The following is a 15,488-nucleotide window of genomic DNA, read 5'->3' as shown; positions in this document are numbered from 1 at the left end:
ATCTCCCTACATACCATGACATCTCATCTCCCCACATACCATGACACCTCATCTAGGTACATACCATGACACCTCATCTCCTTACATACCATGACACCTCATCTCCTTACATACCATGACACCTCATCTCCTTATATACCATGACACCTCATCTCCTTACATACCATGACACCTAATCTCCTTACATACCATGACACCTCATCTCCTTATATACCATGACACATCATCTCCCTATATACCATGACACCTCATCTCCTTATATACCATGACACCTCATCTGCTTACATACCATGAAACAGCATCTTCCCACATACCATGACACCTCATCTCCCCACATACCATGATACCTTATCTCCCCACATACCATGACACCTCATCTAGCTATATACCATGACACCTCATCTCCCCACATACCATGACACCTCATCTAGCTATATACCATGACACCTCATCTCCCCACATACCATGACACCTCATCTCCCCACATACCATGACACCTCATCTCGTTATATACCATGACACCTCATCTCCTTACATACCATGACACCTCATCTCCCCATATACCATGACACCTCATCTAGCTATATACCATGACACCTCATCTCCCCACATACCATGACACCTCATCTAGGTGTATACCATGACACCTCATCTCCCCACATACCATGACACCTTATCTCCCCACATACCATGACACCATCTAGGTATATACTATGACATCTCATCTAGGTATATACCATGACACCTCATCTAGGTATATACCATGACACCTCATCTAGGTATATACCATGACACCTCATCTAGGTATATACCATGACACCTCATCTCCCTACATACCATGACACCTCATCTCCCCACATACCATGACACCTCATCTCCCCACATACCATGACACCTCATCTAGCTATATATCCTGACACCTCATCTCCCCACATACCATGACACCTCATCTAGGTGTATATCATGATAACTCATCTCCCCACATACCATGACACCTCATCTAGGTATATACCATGACATCTCATCTCCCTATATACCATGACACCTCATCTAGGTATATATCATGACACCTCATCTAGGTATATACCATGACACCTCATCTCCCCACATACCATGACACCTCATCTCCCCACATACCATGACACCTCATCTAGGTATATACCGTGACACCTCATCTAGGTATATACCATGACACCTCATCTAGGTATATACCATGACACCTCATCTCCTTACATACCATGACATCTCATCTCCCCACATACCATGACACCTCATCTAGGTACATACCATGACACCTCATCTCCTTACATACCATGACACCTCATCTCCTTACATACCATGACACCTCATCTCCTTATATACCATGACACCTCATCTCCTTACATACCATGACACCTAATCTCCTTACATACCATGACACCTCATCTCCTTATATACCATGACACATCATCTCCCTATATACCATGACACCTCATCTCCTTATATACCATGACACCTCATCTGCTTACATACCATGAAACAGCATCTTCCCACATACCATGACACCTCATCTCCCCACATACCATGACACCTCATCTTCCCACATACCATGACATCTCATCTCCCTATATACCATGACATCTCATCTCCCTACAAACCATGACACCTCATCTCCCCACATACCATGACACCTCATCTTCTTAAATACCATGACACCTCATCTCCTCACATACCATGACACCTCATCTCCTTAAATACCATGACACCTCATTTCCTTATATACCATGGCTCCTCATCTCCCCACATACCAAGGCTCCTCATCTCCCCACATACCATGGCTCCTCATCTCCCCACATACCATGACACCTCATCTCCTTATATACCATGACACCTCACTTAGTTATATACCATGACACCTCATCTAGGTATATGCCAATGCACCCCATCTCCCTACATACCATGACAGCTCATCTCCCTACATACCATGACACCTCATCTCCCTACATACCATGACACCTCATCTCCTTATATACCATGACAGCTCATTGCTCTACATACCATGACACCTCATCTCCTTATAATACCATGACACCTCATCTCCTTATATACCATGACACCTCATCTCCCTAAATACCATGAGACCTCATCTCCCTACATACCATGAGACCTCATCTCCCTACATACCATGACACCTCATCTCCCTACAAACCATGACACCTCATCTACCTACATACCATGACACCTCATCTCCCTACATACCATGACACCTCATCTCCCTACAAACCATGACACCTCATCTCCCTACATACCATGACACCTCATCTCCCTACATACCATGACACCTCATCTCCTTATATACCATGACAGCTCATTGCTCTACATACCATGACACCTCATCTCCTTATAATACCATGACACCTCATCTCCTTATATACCATGACACCTCATCTCCTTATATAACATGAGACCTCATCTCCCTACATACCATGAGACCTCATCTCCCTACATACCATGACACCTCATCTCCCTACAAACCATGACACCTCATCTACCTACATACCATGACACCTCATCTCCCTACAAACCATGAGACCTCATCTCCCTACAAACCATGACACCTCATCTCCCTACAAACCATGACACCTCATCTCCCTACATACCATGACACCTCATCTCCCTACATACCATGACACCTCATCTCCTTATATACCATGACTGCTCATTGCTCTACATACCATGACACCTCATCTCCTTATAATACCATGACACCTCATCTCCTTATATACCATGACACCTCATCTCCTTATATACCATGAGACCTCATCTCCCTACATACCATGAGACCTCATCTCCCTACATACCATGACACCTCATCTCCCTACAAACCATGACACCTCATCTCCCTACATACCATGACACCTCATCTCCCTACATACCATGACACCTCATCTCCCTACAAACCATGACACCTCATCTCCCTACATACCATGACACCTCATCTCCCTACATACCATGACACCTCATCTCCTTATATACCATGACAGCTCATTGCTCTACATACCATGACACCTCATCTCCTTATATACCATGACACCTCATCTCCTTATATACCATGACACCTCATCTCCTTATATACCATGAGACCTCATCTCCCTACATACCATGACACCTCATCTCCCTACATACCATGACACCTCATCTCCCTACAAACCATGACACCTCATCTCCCTACAAACCATGACACCTCATCTACCTACATACCATGACACCTCATCTACCTACATACCATGACACCTCATCTCCCTACAAACCATGACACCTCATCTCCCTACAAACCATGACACCTCATCTCCCTACAAACCATGACACCTCATCTCCCTACAAACCATGACACCTCATCTCCCTACAAACCATGACACCTCATCTCCCTACAAACCATGACACCTCATCTCCCTACAAACCATGACACCTCATCTCCCTACAAACCATGACACCTCATCTCCCTACAAACCATGACACCTCATCTCCCTACATACCATGACACCTCATCTCCCTACATACCATGACACCTCATCTCCCTACATACCATGACACCTCATCTCCCTACATACCATGACACCTCATCTCCCTACATACCATGACACCTCATCTCCCTACAAACCATGACACCTCATCTCCCTACATACCATGACACCTCATCTCCTTATAATACCATGACACCTCATCTCCTTATATACCATGACACCTCATCTCCTTATATACCATGAGACCTCATCTCCCTACATACCATGAGACCTCATCTACCTACATACCATGACACCTCATCTCCCTACAAACCATGACACCTCATCTCCCTACAAACCATGACACCTCATCTCCCTACAAACCATGACACCTCATCTCCCTACATACCATGACACCTCATCTAGCTGTTTAACCTTAAACTGCTCCTCAATCCCCAATAGCACATGTATAATCTGGGATAGGTTCCTCTATTATGTTAAACTGTTCAAGCCGAGATACTGGGGCCTTTTAATTCCCTTTCCAGCTTTGCCAGGCTCTTGTCTCAATCTATAAATAAATCAGTCTGACTGATTTCTGAGTTGACCATTTCCCTCAAAAGGATATGCCCTCTTCCCTTTGCTACTACAGAATTTGTCTGGAGACAAAAAAGTGCAGACAAATTCACCATTAAACTTTTTTAAGTTTTGAAGAAGAGGTCTGACAATTGAGTCACTGACTAAGATTAAAGGAAATTGTTTTCTAGTCACAAAAACACCTTTTAAGGATTTTTCCATTTGACACCTTGAGCTTACAAAGTAATACATAATACGTTCATCACGTGTGGTTATTAGGAACCATAAATCGCAGAGAAGGACGTGTTTGTTACTCAGATGTATGTATTCTACTGTGTTTTAGTCAATGCCATTCCGACATTGCTCATCCTAATATTTACATATTTACATTCTTCTACTTTTAGATGTGTGTGTATCGTTGTGTATTGTTAGATACTACTGCACTGTTGGAGATAGGAACACGAACACTTCACTGCAACCTGCAATAACATCTGTTAAATATGTGTCTGTGACCAATAACACCTGATAAATATGTGTCTGTGACCAATAACATCTGTTAAATATGTGTCTGTGACCAATAACATCTGTTAAATATGTGTCTGTGACCAATAGCATCTGTTAAATATGTGTCTGTGACCAATAACATCTGTTAAATATGGACCAATAACATCTGTTAAATATGGACCAATAACATCTGTTAAATATGGACCAATAACATATGTTAAATATGGACCAATAGCATCTGTTAAATATGTGTATGGACCAATAACATCTGTTAAATATGGACCAATAACATCTGTTAAATATGGACCAATAACATCTGTTAAATATGAACTAATAACATCTGTTAAATATGGACCAATAGCATCTGTTAAATATGTGTCTGTGACCAATAACACCTGATAAATATGTGTCTGTGACCAATAGCATCTGTTAAATATGTGTCTGTGACCAATAACATCTGTTAAATATGTGTCTGTGACCAATAACATCTGTTAAATATGTGACCAATAACATCTGTTAAATATGGACCAATAACATCTGTTAAATATGGACCAATAACATCTGTTAAATATGTGTCTGTGACCAATAGCATCTGTTAAATATGTGTCTGGACCAATAACATCTGTTAAATATGGACCAATAACATCTGTTAAATATGGACCAATAACATCTGTTAAATATGGACCAATAGCATCTGTTAAATATGTGTCTGTGACCAATAACATCTGTTAAATATGTGTCTGTGACCAATAGCATCTGTTAAATATGTGTCTGTGACCAATAACATCTGTTAAATATGTGTCTGTGACCAATAGCATCTGTTAAATATGTGTCTGTGACCAATGGCATCTGTTAAATATGTGTCTGTGACCAATAGCATCTGTTAAATATGTGTCTGTGACCAATAACATCTGTTAAATATGTGTCTGTGACCAATAACATCTGTTAAATATGGACCAATAGCATCTGTTAAATATGTGTATGGACCAATAACATCTGTTAAATATGGACCAATAACATCTGTTAAAAATGGGCCAATAACATCTGTTAAATATGGACCAATAGCATCTGTTAAATATGTGTATGGACCAATAACATCTGTTAAATATGGACCAATAACATCTGTTAAAAATGGGCCAATAACATCTGTTAAATATGTGTCTGTGACCAATAACATCTGTTAAATATGGACCAATAACATCTGTTAAAAATGGGCCAATAACATCTGTTAAATATGTGTCTGTGACCAATAGCATCTGTTAAATATGTGTATGGACCAATAACATCTGTTAAATATGGACCAATAACATCTGTTAAAAATGGGCCAATAACATCTGTTAAATATGTGTCTGTGACCAATAGCATCTGTTAAATATGTGTCTGTGACCAATAACATCTGTTAAATATGGACCAATAGCATCTGTTAAATATGGACCAATAACATCTGTTAAATATGGACCAAAAGCATCTGTTAAATATGGACCAATAACATCTGTTAAAAATGGACCAATAACATCTGTTAAATATGGACCAATAACATCTGTTAAATATGGACCAATAACATCTGTTAAAAATGGGCCAATAACATCTGTTAAATATGTGTCTGTGACCAATAGCATCTGTTAAATATGTGTCTGTGACCAATAACATCTGTTAAATATGTGTCTGTGACCAATAACATCTGTTAAATATGTGTCTGTGACCAATAGCATCTGTTAAATATGTGTCTGTGACCAATAGCATCTGTTAAATATGTGTCTGTGACCAATAACATCTGTTAAATATGGACCAATAGCATCTGTTAAATATGTGTATGGACCAATAACATATGTTAAATATGGACCAATAGCATCTGTTAAATATGTGTATGGACCAATAACATCTGTTAAATATGGACCAATAACATCTGTTAAATATGGACCAATAACATCTGTTAAATATGGACCAATAACATCTGTTAAAAATGGGCCAATAACATCTGTTAAATATGTGTCTGTGACCAATAGCATCTGTTAAATATGTGTCTGTGACCAATAACATCTGTTAAATATGTGTCTGTGACCAATAGCATCTGTTAAATATGTGTCTGTGACCAATAACATCTGTTAAATATGTGTCTGTGACCAATAGCATCTGTTAAATATGTGTCTGTGACCAATAACATCTGTTAAATATGTGTCTGGACCAATAACATCTGTTAAATATGGACCAATAACATCTGTTAAATATGGACCAATAACATCTGTTAAATATGTGTCTGTGACCAATAACATCTGTTAAATATGTGTCTGTGACCAATAACATCTGATAAATATGTGTCTGTGACCAATAACATCTGTTAAATATGTGTCTGTGACCAATAACATCTGTTAAATATGTGTCTGTGACCAATAACATCTGTTAAATATGTGTCTGTGACCAGGAATCTTGTACAGGAATCTCATTAGTAGTACAAAGGAGTGGCTAAATGACGAGGATTTAAACACTGGAACTCCGTCACAACTGAACTGAACGGACAGATTTTCAGGATAATTTACAGTTTCTTATGCATCTTCCCATTGTATTTACTGTATAACGTATAGAAGCTGGGCTCTGTCAAAACTATGCATTAGATTGTTTGCAGTCTCAGGGTCCTGCAACATATTCTGAATTTGCTCTTCTAAAAGGGAAAATATTTTGAAAATAAATTGACCGTCTATCGGATTTCTACATTTGCCTTCTCACAGCTCCAGCTAGTACACTTTTTATCAGAATGTTCCAAAATTCTGACACGTGTAGTGAAATTCCCATGTACTGTTTCGCGGCATCAACATATTTCAAAGCACTAATGGAATCCCACCCACAAGATTCATGACTTGATGTCCTCTAGGTAATCATCGGTCAAACTACGCTTCGATTTTAGAGATAGCAGCAGTTCATTTAGCTATTTAGATGGTTTGGGCTCAGTATCTGTCTCACAGTCATCTGGGACTAGATAATCATCTGAGTTGTATTGGATCAGAATCAGGACAAAGGTCGTCTGGACTGGGACGAAGGCATGGATCGGTTCAGCACAGCCTGATTGACGTCCACCCGGATTGCTTTGTCCAGCGCTGAGGCATCTGTAACAAATACAAATACTTGAAATAACATAACAAATGTTTGGTTTTGCATTGAAGTGTCTTGAAAAGACAGCCAGGACACATTTGACCAGCCAGAGGACAAAACCTGTCACGTGCTACAATATCGTTTTACACATAATGGAATGCCAACGTAAGAAGCTCGTCAAAGGTAAGGCATGATTTATATTTTTATTTCTACGTTTTGTGTCGCGCCTGCAGGGTTAAAATATGATTTTCTCTCTTTGTTTATGGAGGTGCTATCCTCAGATAATAGCATCGTCTGCTTTTGCCGAAAAGCCTTTTTGAAATCTGACACGTTGGCTGGATTCACAACAAGTGCAGCTTTAATTTGGTGTCTTACATGTGTGATTTCATGAATGTTTGATTTTTACAGTAATTAATTTGAATTTGGCGCTCTGCATTTCCCCTGGCTTTGTCACGTTCTGACCTTTTATTTCCTTTGTTTTGTCGTTATTTATGATGGTCAGGGCGTGAGTTGGGTAGTCTGTTTGCCTTTCTATCATTTGGGTATTTCTATGTTTCGTCCTAGTATGGTTCTCAATCAGAGGCAGGTGTCGTTAGTTGTCTCTGATTGAGAATCATACTTAGGTAGCCTGGGGTTTCACTGTTTGTTTGTGGGTGTTTGTTTCCGTGTCTGTGTTTTTCACCACACGGTACTGTTTTGGGTTTCGTTCGTTCCACGTTTATTGTTTTTGTATTCAGTTGTGTTCTGTGTTCGTGTTGAGTATTTCTTATTAAAAGAACCATGGACACTTACCACGCCGCATATTGGTCCTCCGATCCACCTCGCCTCTCCTCTTCAGACGAAGAGGAGGACAACCTTTACAGGCTTTTGGCACCTCATCTAGGTATATACCACAGATGAGGTGTCATGGTATATAAGGAGATGTGGGACGATATCCCAGAGAGGTTAACAAAATAATAATAACTCTCTTAGAAAATCAAATCAGTATTTCCCTTCTAAACTCGGTAGGGATTTGTTCTATTTTTATTGTCTTCTGTTTTTGTTTTTCTTCACCAACGCTGATAACGTCTCTCCCTCTTTCCCACATAACGTCTCTCCCTCTTTCCCACATAACGTCTCTCCCTCTTTCCCACATAACGTCTCTCCCTCTTTCCCACATAACGTCTCTCCCTCTTTCCCACATAACGTCTCTCCCTCTTTCCCACATAACGTCTCTCCCTCTTTCCCACATAACGTCTCTCCCTCTTTCCCAGGCCTCCAGTTAACCAGGTCAACTCTCCCATTGGCCACAGTTTAACAAGCTACCTTATTGCTCAAAACTTCAACTTAAAAGTAAACCAAACCTTATTCCCTTATACATTAAATAAATATTCCTTCAAAAATAAATACATTAACAACATTGGAATTCAGGTGCTATTCAATCACCTTTTAAATCAAATACCAATTTAATTATAACAAATAAACTCTATACTTGGTTTTAACATCTATTTCACTTGCTTTGGCAATGTAAACGTAAGTTTCTCAAGCCAATAAAGTCACTTAAATTGAATTGAGAGAGATAGTGAGACGCAGGAACTCCTGGCTTTAATAGTGGACCTCCCGGAGTCTCTCAGGGCCCGGGGGGGGGGGGGGACCTGTCACTCAGCCATCGAGCGGACGTTATTGAAGAAGGTAATTGGCGGCCGGTTTCATCTCTGGAGGTTTTCGGTGGGCAATGCAGTGCTGTCAGAGGACGGAGGGACTCGACCATTAATCAGGAGATGGGGAACAAAGAGGAAGTAAAGTCTGTGTCAGCAAATGAACTCGCACATTTCCTCTCCTTCTTCTCCTCCCATCCTCCTCATCCTCTTTCCTGACAGGAAATCCTTAGTGAATCAAAGCACCCCGGCCCTCTCCTCTCCTCAGCGTGTAGAAGAAGAGGATACACGATAACTCACTCTACAAGGTAACGTCGGCTGCTGTAATAATGTGGTTGGGATATGATAGAGCTGTCACACACACACGCACGCATGCACACACACACACAGGATCTCCTCTGAGATGTATAGTTTTACCTTCAGTGACCGTGTGTATTTTATTGTAGCCATGCTATAACACCACTATGTCAGGTGTCAGCTATCCTGCTATAACACCACTATGTCAGGTGTCAGCTATCCTGCTATAACACCACTATGTCAGGTGTCAGCTATCCTGCTATAACACCACAATGTCAGGTGTCAGCTATCCTGCTATAACACCACTATGTCAGGTGTCAGCTATCCTGCTATAACACCACTATGTCAGGTGTCAGCTATCCTGCTATAACACCACTATGTCAGGTGTCAGCTATCCTGCTATAACACCACTATGTCAGGTGTCAGCTATCCTGCTATAACACCACAATGTCAGGTGTCAGCTATCCTGCTATAACACCACAATGTCAGGTGTCAGCTATCCTGCTATAACACCACTATGTCAGGTGTCAGCTATCCTGCTATAACACCACTATGTCAGGTGTCAGCTATCCTGCTATAACACCACAATGTCAGGTGTCAGCTATCCTGCTATAACACCACAATGTCAGGTGTCAGCTATCCTGCTATAACACCACTATGTCAGGTGTCAGCTATCCTGCTATAACACCACTATGTCAGGTGTCAGCTATCCTGCTATAACACCACTATGTCAGGTGTCAGCTATCCTGTCCCAGACACATAGTAATCATAGACTTCCTGCTGCCTGGCACAGACTGGGTCAGAGGAGATCATTCTGTAGCTAGTTGACTACATGGCAGGGCATTGATTGGGGCACGTGTGTGTGTGTGTGTGTGTGTGTGTGTGTGTGTGTGTGTGTGTGTGTGTGTGTGTGTGTGTGTGTGTGTGTGTGTGTGTGTGTGTGTGTGTGTGTGTGTGTGTGTGTGTATGCACTTGTCTGTCGGCATGAGTTGCGCATGCGTGTTGTGAGTGTGCACTTGTGTGGTGTGGTGTGATGTGTAACTGTGGTGTGGTGTGTAACTGTGGTGTGGCGTGCGTGGTGTGTGTGAGTGTGTGTGGTGTGTGTGGTGTGTGTGATTGTGTGATGTGGGTGTGTGTGTGTGTGTGTGTGATGTGTGTGTGAGTGTGTGGTGTGTGTGTGGTGTGTGTGGTGTGTGTGTAGTGTGTGTGGTATGTGTGTGTGTGGTATGTGTGTGAGTGTGCGTGTGAGTGTGTGGTGTGTGTGAGTGTGTGTGGTATGTGTGTGGTGCGTGGAGGCTGTATAGTAGCAGATGCCTGACCTCCAGGGGAGGTTCAGATCTGATTTTCTCAGCTGTCTTCCTCCTCTCCTGGGACAGTTCACAGCATAAAGGACTGAGAGGACTGAGGACTAAGACCCTTACCAAACATGTTGTATTCCGTATCTACCATTCTACCTCTTTATCATTCACTGAACTGATTCACCAACTACAGTGCCTTGCGAAAGTATTCGGCCCCCTTGAACTTTGCGACCTTTTGCCACATTTCAGGCTTCAATTTTTTTTTCAGTTTTTGATTTGTTAAAAAAGTTTGAAATATCCAATAAATGTCGTTTCTCTTCATGATTGTGTCCCACTTGTTGTTGATTCTTCACAAAAAAATACAGTTTTATATCTTTATGTTTGAAGCCTAAAATGTGGCAAAAGGTTGCAAAGTTCAAGGGGGCCGAATACTTTCGCAAGGCACACTCAAAAAAATAGAGACCTGGACACCATCTCTGTCGATCTCTTTCTCTGTCGATATTTTTTTCCGACCCTAACATAATCGCATGGTGTGCTTTCGCCGTAAAGCCTATTTGAAATCTGACACAGCGGCTGGATTAACAAGATATTTATCTTTAATCCTATGTATAACACTTGTATTTTTCATCAATGTTTATGATGACTATTTCTGTAATTTGATGTGGCTCTCTGAAATTTAGTTTGTTTGAGACAATGCATTACTGAACATAACGAGCCAATTTCAACTGAGGTTTTTGGACATAAAGATAAACTTTATCAAACATAACAAACATTTATTGTGTAACATGAAGTCCTGTGAGTGCCATCTGATGAAGATCATCAAAGGTTAGTGATTAATTTAATCGCTATTTCTGACTTTTGTGAGCCCTCTCCTTGGCTGGGAAATGGCTGTATGGTTTTCTGTGACTAGGCGCTGACCTCCCTTTCGCTGTAAAGCCTTTTTGAAATCAGAACGCAACGTTAACTATTCATGAAAATCGCAAATGAAATGAAATTAATATGCTAGCTCTCAAGCTTAGCCTTTTGTTAACAACACTGTCATCTTAGATTTTCAAAATATGCTTCTCAACCATAGCAAAACAAGCATTTGTGTAACAGCTAGCGCTGCTAGCGTAGCATTTAGCGTTAGCATTAGCAGGCAACATTTTCACAAAAACCAGAAAATCATTCAAATAAAATCATTACCTTTGAAGAACTTCAGATGTTTTCAATGAGGAGACTCTCAGTTAGATAGTAAATGCTCAGTTTTTCCTGAAAGATTATTTGTTTAGGAGAAATTGCTCCGTTTGGTGCGTCACGTTTGGCTACCAAAAAAAAACGAAAATTCAGTCTTCAAAACGCCGAACTTTTTTCCAAATTAACTCCATAATATCGACTGAAACATGGTAAAGGTTGTTTAGAATCAATCCTCAAGGTGTTTTTCACATATCTCTTCATGATATATCGTTCGTTGAAAGCCTCCTCTCTCCTCTCAATCACTGGATGACTGCGTGCAGCTTGTAGATTACGCACCAATTTAGACAAAGGACACCGGGCGGACCCCTGGTAAATGTAGTCTCTTATGGCCAATCATCCAATGATATGCCTACATATACGTCACAAGGCTGCAGACACCTTGGAGAAACGATAGAAAGGGCAGGCTCATTCCCGGCGCATTCACAGCCATATAAGGAGACAATGGAAAACAGAGCTTCAAAAATTCTGCCCATTTCCTGGTTGAAGTTTCATCTTGGTTTCGCCTGTAGCATGAGTTCTGTGGCACTCACAGATAATATCTTTGCAGTTTTGGAAACCTTAGAGTGTTTTCTTTCCAAAGCTGCCAATTATATGCATAGTCGAGCATCTTTTCATGACAAAATATTGCGCTTAAAACGGGCACGTTTTTTTATCCATAAATTAAAAGAGCGCCCCCTATATCCAAGAAGTTAACAAGAAGTTTATCTTTAAAATGGTGTATAAAATTGCATGTTTGAGGAATTTTAATAATGGGATTTCTGTTGTGTATTTGGCGCCCTGAAATTTCACTGGCTGTTGTTGAGGTGGGACTCTACCGTCTCACTGATACCAGAGAGGTTTTAACATACCTCCCAGTAGTCACTGTTTTAACAAACCTCCCAGTAGTCACTGTTTTAACAAACCTCCCGGTAGTCACTGTTTTAACAAACCTCCCAGTAGTCACTGTTTTAACAAACCTCACAGTAGTCACTGTTTTAACAAACCTCACAGTAGTCACTCTTTTAACAAACCTCACAGTAGTCACTCTTTTAACAAACCTCACAGTAGTCACTGTTTTAACAAACCTCACAGTAGTCACTGTTTTAACAAACCACCTACTAAAAGCATTTACAAACCGTTTTTTGATTTTAATTAAATGAAGAGCCCTTTTAAATCAGGGAGCCTTGGCCAGATCTTTTAAATCAGGGTGCCTTGTCCAGATCCTTTAAATCAGGGAGCCTTGTCCAGATCCTTTAAATCAGGGTGCCTTGGCCAGATCCTTTAAAATAGGTTGCCTTGTCCAGATCCTTCAAATCAGGGTGCCTTGTCCAGATCCTTTAAATCAGGGTGCCTTGTCCAGATCCTTCAAATCAGGGTGCCTTGTCCAGATCCTTTAAATCAGGGTCCCTTGACCAGATCCTTTAAATCCGGGTGCCTTGTCCAGATCCTTTAAATCAGGGTGCCTTGTCCAGATCCTTTAAATCAGGGTGCCTTGTCCAGATCCTTTAAATCAGGGTGCCTTGTCCAGATCCTTTAAATCAGGGTGCCTTGTCCAGATCCTTTAAATCAGGGTGCCTTGTCCAGATCCTTTAAATCAGGGTGCCTTGTCCAGATCCTTTAAATCAGGGTGCCTTGTCTAGATCCTTTAAATCAGGGAGCCTTGTCCAGATCCTTTACATCAGGGTGCCTTGTCCAGATCCTTTAAATCAGGGTGCCTTGTCCAGATCCTTTAAATCAGGGTGCCTTGTCCAGATCCTTTAAATCAGGGTGCCTTGTCCAGATCCTTTAAATCAGGGTGCCTTGTCCAGATCCTTTAAATCAGGGTGCCTTGTCCACATCTTTTCATTTCATGTCCATGTCCTGTGGAGACAGAACGTGTTTGAGGTTTTTCTTATATCCTCGTTGTTTAATTTCAGGTAACAATGTAGCTCTTTATTCTCTAAAAACAGAAAACAGCTGATCCTATTCTCTGAAACACCTCTCCTATTCTCTGAAACACCTCTCCTTTTCTCTGAAACACCTCTCCTTTTCTCTGAAACACCTCTCCTTTTCTCTGAAACACCTCTCCTATTCTCTGAAACACCTCTCCTTTTCTCTGAAACACCTCTCCTATTCTCTGAAACACCTCTCCTTTTCTCTGAAACACCTCTCCTATTCTCTGAAACACCTCTCCTTTTCTCTGAAACACCTCTCCTATTCTCTGAAACACCTCTCATTTTCTCTGAAACATCTCTCCTATTCTCTGAAATACCTCTCCTTTTCTCCGAAACACCTCTCCCTTTCTCTGAAACACCTCTCCTTTTCTCTGAAACACCTCTCATTTTCTCTGAAACACCTCTCCTTTTCTCCGAAACACCTCTCCTTTTCTCCAAAACACCTCTCCTATTCTCCGAAACAACTCTCCTTTTCTCTGAAACACCTCTCCTATTCTCTGAAACACCTCTCCTTTTCTCTGAAACACCTCTCCTATTCTCTGAAACACCTCTCCTTTTCTCTGAAACATCCCTCCTATTCTCTGAAACACCTCTCCTTTTCTCCGAAACACCTCTCCTTTTCTCCGAAACACCTTTCCTTTTCTCCGAAACACCTCTCATATTCTGTTATTAAACACCTCTCCTTTTCTCCAAAACACCTCTCCTTTTCTCTGAAACACCTCTCCTATTCTCCGAAACACCTCTCCTATTCTCCGAAACACCTCTCCTTTTCTCCGAAACACCTCTCCTATTCTCCAAAACACCTCTCCTTTTCTCTGAAACACCTCTCATTTTCTCTGAAACACCTGTCCTATTCTCTGAAACACCTCTCCTTTTCTCTGAAACACCTCTCCTATTCTCTGAAACACCTCTCCTATTCTCCAAAACACCTCTCCTTTTCTCTGAAACACCTCTCCTTTTCTCTGAAACACCTCTCCTTTTCTCTGAAACACCTCTCCTATTCTCTGAAACACCTCTCCTATTCTCTGAAACACCTCTCCTATTCTCTGAAACACCTCTTCTATTCTCTGAAACGCCTCTCCTATTCCCCCGAAACACCTCTCCTATTCTCTGAAACACCTCTCCTATTCTGTTAAACACCTCTCCTATTCTCTGAAACACCTCTCCTATTCTCTGAAACACCTCTCCTATTCTGTTAAACACCTCTCCTTTTCTCTGAAACACCTCTCCTTTTCTCTGAAACACCTCTCCTATTCTCTGAAACACCTCTCCTTTTCTCTGAAACACCTCTCCTATTCTCTGAAACACCTCTCCTTTTCTCTGAAACACCTCTCCTATTCTCTGAAACACCTCTCCTTTTCTCTGAAACACCTCTCCTATTCTCTGAAACACCTCTCATTTTCTCTGAAACATCTCTCCTATTCTCTGAAATACCTCTCCTTTTCTCCGAAACACCTCTCC

Source organism: Oncorhynchus kisutch, linkage group LG18, assembly GCF_002021735.2.
Source record: "Oncorhynchus kisutch isolate 150728-3 linkage group LG18, Okis_V2, whole genome shotgun sequence".
Classification (NCBI taxonomy): domain Eukaryota; kingdom Metazoa; phylum Chordata; class Actinopteri; order Salmoniformes; family Salmonidae; genus Oncorhynchus; species Oncorhynchus kisutch.
This window is presented reverse-complemented; position numbering follows the sequence as displayed.